Genomic DNA, 8,485 nt, shown 5'->3' with positions numbered 1-8,485 from the left:
TTAAGCCCAGCTGGAGATGAAACACCACACAGCCACTCACTCAACTATGGTGAATAAAACAGAGAGTACAACAGAACTAATAAAGGGGCCTGATATCTTAGGCCTAATTGAGCAAAACTGTGGGAGAGACAAACACAAGGTAAGTGCTCCCTGGGCAAGAAGTGACCAAGAAAGATGTGAAATTTTGTGATAAGATAATGTTACCAGGTGCCCTGATGTCATGAAGAATGTGTAACCAGTGGGAAATTATTACCAAAAATAGAGCCCTATGTAAGTGCCATACAAATGAAACCTTATATAAATGCCCTGTATACTCAATAAAAGAGGCTTCTGATCCAAACTCGGAATGTCCCCACCTCTCCATCGCCTATACTCAACCCCTCCTCTCTTCCCCCCACATCCCAATGGAATCAGGAGGAAAATAGAAGTAAAACTTGTATGTTGAGATAAGAACAGATTAATAATTGAAAATAAAGAAAAATACAGTAATAATGCTAAGTAATAATAACAATGTTAATTAAAAGGGGAAAAAAGCCATCAACTGATGTACAATGCAGTTGTTCAGCACCTGCTGACTGATGGCAAATCTCCCCTCCTGAACCCAAACACTGGTCCCCCCTTTCAGGTAGCTCTTTCCTGTTTATATACCAGGCATGATATTGTATCATAGGGAATAATCCTTTGGTCAGTTTGAGTTCCAGATATGCTCCAGTCCAGTTGTTTCTTGTTTTGGTTAGGTTTTTTTGTGTGTGTGGTTTTTTTGGTTTTTTTTTGGTTGGTTGGTTGGTTGGTTGGTTGGTTGGTTGGTTGGTTGGTTGATTTTTTTGCATTCAGAGCATGAGACAGGGGAAAAGGTCCTTGATTTAGAATAAACTTGATTTAGCAAAAAACCAAAACACCAGTGTGTTATCAACACCATTCTTATTCCAAATCCAATACACAGCACTGTAAAAGCTACTGAGAAGAAATTAACTCCAGCCTAGCTGGAACCAGGGCACCCTGTTATACTGGAGATGATTAGTTCTAGCAACTTCATGTCTAAATCTTCACTTTTCCACCAATTTACTGCATTCATTTTCAGCAAACTATGTCCTATTGTCAAAGATTGCAGCATCTGGAAAAGAGGTAATATATGGCAAAAAAAATTTACTAAGCATGATGACTTATTTAGTTGTAAGCATATCTGGTGAGTTTATAGCAAGAAAATAAACACATCACAAGAAGTAAGAAGTAGGTTGGGTTTTTTTCAGTGCAAAAAAAAAATTCTCTGTATACCTTATTGCTGGTAACATTTTTTTTTTTCCTTTAGCAGCAAACATAAGGTATATTGTTCAATTTAACCTTTATTTTGGCTTGTGTGAAAGTCTTAAGAATTTTTGCAATGTCATAATTATGTAGACCCTAATATAACTCTGTTGTCTCAATTAGATTTTCCATTGCCAAGTTTACTGGTCAGATTCATAGGTACCTAATGTAGCTCTGAACTTTCCCGTGGCCTTTTGTTAACTCCTTGCAACCACCTCTTTTCTTTAGGGCTCATGTTCCCCTTAAAAGTCATGTCCTGTAAAAGGAAAAAAAATTGTGTGCAACTGTTTACAGCTCATCTTTCTGGTCCCTCACCAGATTTTAGTGAATCTCAACAACAGCAGAAGTTCATGTTGCTACATTTTCCCATCTTTGGAGTTTGCTTGTTTATTCCTTTCATGTTCCAGTGTCACTCAGTGCTAAGTCAGTGGAGATCAGCTTCTTCTGGTGAGTCTAGAGAAACAACCTTTCCATGCAGGGGAGGGAGCTACTGGAAATAAAGAGAAGAAATATCTATATTAAAATACAAAATTAATTAGTAGGTATCTGAAATAAATAACTTGAATTCAGCATTGTCAGCACAGAAAATAGTTTATGTAACCTAAATGAAACAATTTAGCTGATCTACGGACTTTCTGGAGTCAAAAGAAAGAAGGTCTTTCCTTGTGCAGTTTGGGAGACACCATAAATCACCCACCAGATCAGCCTTTTTCTGCTCAGTGAAGGCAGAGACCAGTGTTGCTACCTGGTGAATTTAGCTCTCAGCAACAAGTGGTGGTGAGACACCCTTCACTTCAACTCTAAGGATACTGAAGAGGAGGGGAATTATGAAACTTAATGGTGGAACAAGAATCACTACTGAATACTTAAAAGAATTCCTTATGGACATGTCTGTAAAGTACAGACTGCTCCACACTCCAGCCTCATTGGTGACGTACACAGAGAACAGTCCCTACCAGTACTCTATTTTCATATTCAGTGGGAAAACCCAAATGCACATGGCTGCTCTCCCCTGATTTAGCAAGCACTGAAAGTTAGAGAATGACTCTCTGTGTGCTCCAGGTAGGTCCAGAGACCACAGATAGCAGCAACATTTGGTTACAGTAAAGAATCATTCACTTGCCTACCCACATAGCAACAAAGTACTGCTACTTCATCATCTCTAATGTCTGAGAGCTAGATTTCATAGCAAATACATATATCTAACACCTGATCTCATTTTCACTATTATAACAGAATTCAATAGCAACCAGTCTTGTAAGCTTTAATTCTTGTTTTACTAGAATTGCAGTATGTTGATCCTCCATTTTAGGCATCTGTGGAAGTAAGTATGATACATTGCACTGAAACAGTGCAGAAAAATTCACCACACTATAGAGACAAGTGCCTTTAACATTGTTATTTTATGTCATTAAAGGATATTAACCAAGAAGAAACAGAAAAGAATAGTTATCTTCCTTTCACTAATTATGTCATGAGCAGAAAATTTACAATGCAAGACAACAAAGGCTCCTGAAATATTAGCTATTTTTGATACAAGATTAAGCTTTAATAACAGAACATCTCTCAGATGCTCAATTTTCATATGATAACTAAGTTCACAGTAGATATATGCCTTCAGTCCTAACTACAATATCCTATTACACTAATGACATCATTGCTAGTAACACAGAAGATACTATTAATACATTACTATTGTCTCACAGATCATCATTCATGTGCAAATCAATTTGCTTGAACCCAGTTAAAAAACATTGAGGATTGAAACATCACTAATTTAATGAGGAACATATACACAAGATCTTTCCCCCAAAAATCAATGTCTAATTTGTTTGTGGAAAGAGCAGAGGGTGATTAACTGCAGACATATTCTTGAAAATAAATTGCTCTAGCTTAGGACAAAGACATCTTTCTTTTTCTTGTAGACTCTATTTATATTACATTGTAAGTTTCTTTTATCTGGCATGAGTTCCTGAGGAAAAGGTTTTGTCCACTTGTATACACTGCTTTGAATCCATGATAGTGTTTTTCTTTGGGACAGGGAGGCTTAGGTGAATTAGAAAAGAGTATTTGAAAGGGGTCCCCTCTCCCACTCACTGTATCTCCCTGCTTCTTCACTCTAACTTCAAGTTTCAGGCTACTTACCCAAAACTAGTTTCAGGTGAGTTCACATCTTGCCAAGCATTGCTGTAATTCTTTCTCAGCCAGGATAACCATTTTTGAAGTCACAACTTACCAATGGAGCATGACAGCATGTGGCAGCATGACACTGTAGACTACCAGGAGGCACAGTGGAAAAATAGGAGGAAATTTATAATGGAAACTATTAGGTCCTGTGGACCTGCTGTCCACACCAGACATGGTTAGGGTTTGTCCATTTATTCATTTTGGACTTTTTCTCAAGAACAGAACACCCATCTGTGTTTGAAGAACATTAAATGGTTCCTGGAGCACTTCTGCCAGTGTTTCACCCAAGAGGAATCAATTCACTCACTTTGAGACTGCTCCAGGATGCAAAGCAAAGTGCAGTAGGTGGGAATAGTCAGCAGATTGATCTAAAAAGAACACAGCAATATGCACTGGCACACTGGCATCATCTCAGTCCTTGAACACCAAACTTCCTCCTACTCAGATGCATTCATGCTCCGGACCAGTAACTTTTGTTTAAATCCAAACCTTAATATTAGATTCCTTTTCAGCCAGGTGTTGTAATTCAGCTCTGTGACTCGGGACCAGGCCAGCCAGGAGCGGAAAATCAAATAATCAGGACAGTGCGATGGAGTAACCCAGAAAAGAACTTTTATAATAACAGCAGTGCCAACAAAAGTACATCAACCAAACACAGCATAGGGCAACCTCGTAAGACCCCGACAACGGGGTGAACAGAACCTTATATAATCTTACCTGAGGGGTAGGGAACCAATGAACAGTGACAATCAAAAACATTATCATATATGGGATAGGCTGCTAACCAATCAAAACTCATAACTAAGAACTTTATATGAAACTACCTCATTAACATAACTCCATGCTTCTTGCCCTAACTGATCACAGTGTGTCCCTTCTTAGCATCCCACTTCCCAAGGCCTTAAGTTGCTGTCTTTGTTGTTGACAAAGGCTATCCACCCCAACTAGCTGAATTCCCACAGCCAGGCTTTCTCTTTTTATGTGCATATTTTTATAACCTTTCAAGCTACAAATGAATCCATTCTGCATTGGGTCTTCTGAGTGCTGCCACTCAATAAATACGAGGTAACAAACATGTAGCTGTTTCACACCAGAGACCCTTTTTCAAAAGGGAATTTTGAATTAAATCACTTGCACTCAATGCTGATTCATGGCATTGTAAGAATACTTACACAATTTTCTTTCTAAATATGTTTTCCAAAAGAACATTATGTTTGCTTAACTAGGGTAATATATTCCTGTATTGATAGTCTCAGTCTTGGTCTGCAGAAGCACAGGATCCTTGCAGTCAATCCTTCCAACACGGCAAGGCCTGGGTTGTTCAAACAGTTATACAGCTCAGCTATCAGAAGTTTCTAGGTCACTTTGGACACATTTAAGTGGTAAAGCTTGTGGAAACAATGGAACTTGTAGTGTGGCAACATCATAACAAAAAAGCTCAGTTACTGTAGCATTCAGTATTTTGGTATTCTAAAGTCAAAACTTGATTTAGAATGTCAGACATAACAAAGAATCAGTTAGCAAATGCTTCTTGGCTGGTATGAAGGCTTTAAGAAAAGCCTTGAAAAAGAAAGAAACAGGTTCCCTATGGCACCTCTAATAAATACTGGTGCAGGCACAACTGAACTAATCTACAAGAGTGAGAGACCTTCCAGACAGAGATCCTGAATGTAGGTATCTAAAAGTCACCTAACCTTACATCAAAGAAAACAGTCTAAGTGGAGAGCAGACTGGATGGAGAATCGACACAGACAATTACTTGATAAACAATAATGTTAACACTTATTCACCTAATCTCCCTGGTTCACTATTTGGAGTTTAACTATGTCTGTATTTTGCACTAAAACTGCACAACACATAGAAAGCTCCTCTGTGTAGGACACAAGCCTGTAAGCCTGCGATATTATATTGCCCAATTAGATAATATAGACTGCAAATAGTTCAAAATGATACTAGGTTTTGGTTTGGTTTGGTTTTTTTTTTTTAATTAAGTGCAATAATAATTAGGGAAGATACTAACCAGTGTACCATACGCTCCGTGTTATGTGGAGCAATTGAGAGCTGTAAGCCTTTTAATATGTAACTTACCTGCAGACTGTGCACTTGAAAGCTTACAGAAAGAGGCGGTGTTTAGATTGCAGAAATGGTAATCTACGGACAGTGCTTAAATACATATCCTTAAACTCTCCTTGTGCTGCAGCCTCCTCTGCGTGTGAATTTCCCACGTGGCCCCGCGGGGCAGAGCTGCCCTGCAGTTCCCGCGCGGCGCCGCTGGGAGGCGCCCGCTCTCCGCGGCGGGGGCGGCCTCGGGAGGGACGCTCGGAACGCCTCGGAGAAACCGAAACTGAAACAAACCGGCTCTCGAAATCAGCGTCACGTTCCTACCACGCGTGCTTCAAGTCTGAAATCATCCCCTCCCCCTCTTCCCGACCTTGCGATAATCAAAACCAATAGAAAACAATGAGCCAGAACTGTTTCCAAATAAAATTAATTTCAGACTTGAATGTTTATTCTACAAATACTAGTAAGCTTCACTTTACAAGGAGAATTGTTAACGCTGGTCTTAAAAGTTACCTTGTGTGTTCTAGTTCATCTGTGTTGCAGTAAAATCCAGAGAGATTCATTCTGCCTGGAATATATATGCATATATAAAGAGAGAAATCCCAAGAGTCTTAGGCCTGTATGGAATTACCTGCAGCATTAGAAGAGATGTGTTAATTAAGGTTTAACTCAGAACTCATACACCCATATGTACATACATATGCATGTACATACACAGAGACCAAAAAAGCAATTGTTACTTTACCTTCTGAAAGCTCAAAGGCCATAGAGAAGAACAATAAATTTCAACAGTACACAAACCCAGCTCAAAAGTGTTAAATGCTTCTTCATCTCTCCCAGTTCAAACAGCCACTATGTTGAGTCTAGTCATCATCTACCTCTCTCTAGCGTGATTGTAACAACATCCTTCAGCTGAATCTTTTTAGCCCAGCAAAAGAAATCACAGATCCTGGCCTGGGACTTGCAGGTGCACAGGTGGCTGTTGCTGCTGGAGTTCTCTGTAGGGGGTTAGACGGGCACCAAGAACTATTTCAATGGTATTCAACCTGCTGACACAGGTGTCAATAATACCTTCTGCAACACACACACAAACACACAAAAGAGTATGACCCCAGGAGGAGCATACTGCTTTTAAGATTATCCTAGGAAATATTCCCTTTCAGCCAGGCACCACAAGGTGACAATCCAGTTACCAGGTACCAGCACAACATCACTTCTTAACTCCGCCCCAGAGCAGACTTTCTAAGTAATGGTCAAAATCAAGTGTCACAGCTGCAGACCCCAGGTGGGCCCTCTCTGTAAACTATTCTGTAAGATTAATACCACTGACATATTAGGTTAATGTGCCCAGTTTGGCAATAAATGTAATTTCACCTGAGTTAACTTCTTGCAGTATCAAGAAGATTACAAAGTCTGTCATAAAGAGGGGAATGAGTTTGAATTGCAGTATCCCCTTTCACATTTGAGGGTTTTCACTAAAGATAGTCTCCATCTTCACAGACACACATTTCCTTAGAATATATATCCTTGCATTTCCTCATAACACTTTACTGACAAAGTCCATGGGTTTTGGTGTGATTTAAATGTTATGATTGACTACATTCCTCTACCTCCTGGGATACCAGACTTCAGCTCGTCTGAGAAATTAAACCGAAGTTAACCAATTTGAAACCAGCTGCCTGAAACTGAATTTTTTGTTTGGTTTTTGTTTGTTTGTTTGGAGGTTTTCATTGGTTTTGTGTGTTTGGGTTTTTTTGTGGTGGTGGGTTTGGGGTTCTTTTTTGGAGTGGGTTAAGGGATTTTATTAAATTTAACATTATTTTCATTGCAAAAATCTATGTCGGGATTGTATCTTATTTTAATGAGTTGAGAGCCACTTTTATGAATCATTTGCTAACCCCCTTCAGATTCTTATGTAAATGCAATCAGCCTTTTTCCTTTGCATTAACAATGTAACTTCAGTTTATGCCTAGAAAAAACACCACAGATGGAATCAAAAATTCATGGAGTCTCATTTGCTAAATACATACAGAGAGTACAAATATGTTGTCATATGTACACATAGGCAGCTTAAGTAAAATACAAGAAAGAGCACAGATGAAATACAAGGAAAGTAGCTAGACTAATATTAGCACGTATCACTCACATTTACATCTAATGTCTAAATGGAGAAACTAAACATCACGTTTAATCTAGCACCGGTGTATCCTCCCATTTGAAGATCCACTTGCAGTGTCACATCATTTCCAGGAAAAGCTATTGTAACAAGCAGCTTGGCTGCAGTGCGAGTATGGCATCATCTCAGCCAGCATTTTACAAGACTGGGAAGCAAGCAGACTGCAACACAGCCAGAGCCCTACATTGCTCTGCACACCTGGCTGCACTGCCTGCCTGGGCCTGGAGACAGGGCAGAAAGCTCCACAGGGTGGTAGGACCACTCAAGTACTCTGCTGTGTATTTCCATGGATGAGTGAGTCACCAGGCACCATGCAAAGATAACAGAACTTGGAGAGAGAAGGAATTATAGGATGAGTGAAGGCTGGAGTTGCCAAAATGGGATCATTTTGCTCTGCACCATGCCCTCACTGGCCTCATATTGCTTTTTCTTCTGCTGTGTTACCGCTTGCTTTGGGAAACTGATCTAGCTACACTTCTTTTCCCCTGAGTTGCTTCTAGTCATATCAGTTTCTGTATCTGGCATATCAAATGTCTGTGCTAACACAAAGTGAGAACAGCTTGCCCAAGATGGGGCTTGGATTGGTTTAAGTAACACTAGGAAGCTGCACATTGAGGGGTAGAAAGGAATACACAGAAAGCAAAAGCTAAGAAAAAGAAATTCAAATTCAAATATTTTTCATTAAAATGTCTAATAATTCTGCAGAAAGGATGGACTGCTTTACATCCTATTTTGGATGTGTGAAACTTGTCATCT

The sequence above is a fragment of the Oenanthe melanoleuca genome, chromosome 4 (genome assembly GCF_029582105.1).
Source record: "Oenanthe melanoleuca isolate GR-GAL-2019-014 chromosome 4, OMel1.0, whole genome shotgun sequence".
NCBI lineage: Eukaryota > Metazoa > Chordata > Aves > Passeriformes > Muscicapidae > Oenanthe > Oenanthe melanoleuca.
The sequence above is the reverse complement of the archived record's forward strand: the minus strand, read 5'-3'. Positions refer to the sequence as shown.